Below are 2,622 nucleotides of genomic sequence, written 5' to 3'. Positions count from 1 at the left end.
CTTTCCCTCCACTCTGATAATCTTCTGAAGAATTCATCACAATACTAACCCTAAATTAAACTCTCGACACTCTACACCCACCTCAATTTTTGGCCAAAAGTTTTTCTTAAAGTTGTAGAAGAGTTTTCTCAAGAGTTGCCTAAGCATCCCCTAAAAAATCGTCCACATTCAATGCACCTGTTGAGATAATCTCCGATCTTGCCGTCAGCGGCCTCGAGGGCGCCGTCAGCGGCCTTCTAAAATATTTAATTCTAAACTCTCGAGAAAAACCCGCCGTCGGTACCGTTGGGCTCGCCGTCGGCGCCCTAGTTCAAATCTTCACATTTTGGTCCTTTTCGCTCCTAATTCACTCATTTTTGCATCTTTTTGCTCCAATGACCATCTTTTTTCGCTCTTTTTTGCATCTTTTTGCTCCAATGACCATAATTCAACATACCTGCAAGAAAACATCAAAAATACTCTTCTTTAAAGTGCAATATCATCAACATTAGTATAAATAAGGTATAAAAATCTCAACATATTTTTCTTTGGTCACTCATCTTGTATGACATTGCTTTCTTATAAGTTTACTTCATGCGTTGTGAGTAGATCCTTTGTACTTTCCTCTTGTGATGAATTGGTAGTATGTGTAGGGTATGTGGATATATTTAGAATGATTTTTTATTTATTATTGTGATGGTTTTTACTTCATGCTTTATTTACATATCAATATGGGCATTTAGTATGTTAAAATCTATTGTGGAACCATATAAATTTGAGAGGGCTATGGCTTTAACAACTAGTAAAAATCACATTGTTCTATAGGATGAATGAAAATTAGTCTGTAGATTAGTACAAATAAATAGAGAGATAAATTTAATGGAGGGTAACTTGAAGGTTTCTAGGGTGAGAGACAGAAACATGTACCTAGTTAAACCTAACTTCTTTGTACACTCAAAAGAGGGTAAAGAAGATGAATGCTCCTATTTGACACAAATTCAAATATAAATTTTAAGTATTCCACTCCTACACTAATTACTTCTTTCATTGCAAAGGGGGATATTTTTCGTAGCTTGATTTCTCTTAACTTATTTAACTTTTGTAAAGTTAGTTTTTTTATTAAATTTATAGGTTTAGTGATACTTTTGGTAGAACTCACTAGCACAATTTAAATAGGACTTATTATAGGCTAAGACCATTTATATTAAGCTAGAACATTTCTTAAGTCTTTAAAATTAATAGTCTTCCCTGTGGTGTTCATACTCAGGACTAAAGAAAATCTATATTACGTGAAAGATATTTGTACTTGCTTAAAGTATCTAGTGTGTGGTGCTAAACTGTGGTAAAACTCTAGTTATAAAATTTATAAAGTAATTTTTAGATTTAAAACATTTCATCAATAAACACTAGCAACACCGATGGTCGGTCAAGTTTTTGGCGTCATTATCGGGGAAGTGTGATGATTAATTTGATTTAAGAAAATTTTAGTTGAACTAATTAAACTTAGATTTGGAAAATTGTATTGTTGTTTATTTATGTAAGTGTTTGTGTGTTAAAAGTATTAAAAATATAAAAAAATTATTATATTTGAGTGTTTATTTTATGTGTTTTTTTGTGATTTATTTAGTTAGCTTTTAGTTGTGTATGCATAGTTTATGCGTAGTTTACGAAACGTAACAAAAAGTTTTCCCTTTTACCTTTTCCTTAATGGATTAAGCTACAATGTGGTTCAATACATTAGCACCTGAATCTATCAAAACTTGGGGTGACTTAGTTCTGAAATTCCTAGCTAAGTACTTTCCGCCTTAAAAAATTGCTAGACCTAGAAATGATATTACCTTATTTTGTTAGTATTAAGGTGAATCAATATACGAAGCATGTGAACAATTTAATAAACTCCTTGAGAATTTTCAACATCATGTTATGCTTGATTAGTTACTGTCGGCACTATTTTTGGTGTGGGGTTTGCCCGTAAGAAGCTGTCGGTCATCGGAATCGAAAATCCGTTGCACACTTCGGAAGGACGTTAAAAAAAATTTAGTTTTGAAAAAGATGAAGTCAAACTGACCCCATAATTTTCATAGTTTAAATGGAAGAGCAATTTACCTCAAATTCTGTATCTATCCCAATGGATGAATACAAGAATTGAGGGTGAGGCTCGATCAAATAAACTAGAGAAAGTCATGACATCCGTTTGGTCTGCGAAACCAATATATTGGCCGACAAATTCCCCTATTTAATATAAGGAATTAAATAGGGTTTATATTATGCTGGGTTCGGGAAAAGCTTCCTATAAGGGCAAGCCCCTATAGTTAATTACATCTTAGGTAACAAAAGTTACCAAAGAATACTCTCGATAGAAATCAAGGAAAAATTATCTTCAAGGAATTCAAATGGTAAGGACATCTCGAGGATATCAGACTAAGAAGTGTGAAGAGGGATTGGTTCAAATTTGGAACATTTTATTTTGGAGTCCAAAGGAGGAAAATACTAGAGGATGTCACGGATTCGAAGGAAAACTTCGGTGACTTCCTAAGCTATCCTATTACTTGGCTTCAATTTAGGAGAAATCATTTAGATGTTTCATCCTGCAATTTTTTATTTATTTATTAGGATTTACATTTGTGTGAAGCAATCAGCACA

Source organism: Phalaenopsis equestris, unplaced genomic scaffold (assembly GCF_001263595.1).
Source record: "Phalaenopsis equestris unplaced genomic scaffold, ASM126359v1 Scaffold000002, whole genome shotgun sequence".
Classification (NCBI taxonomy): domain Eukaryota; kingdom Viridiplantae; phylum Streptophyta; class Magnoliopsida; order Asparagales; family Orchidaceae; genus Phalaenopsis; species Phalaenopsis equestris.
Note: the sequence above shows the minus strand (reverse complement) of the source record.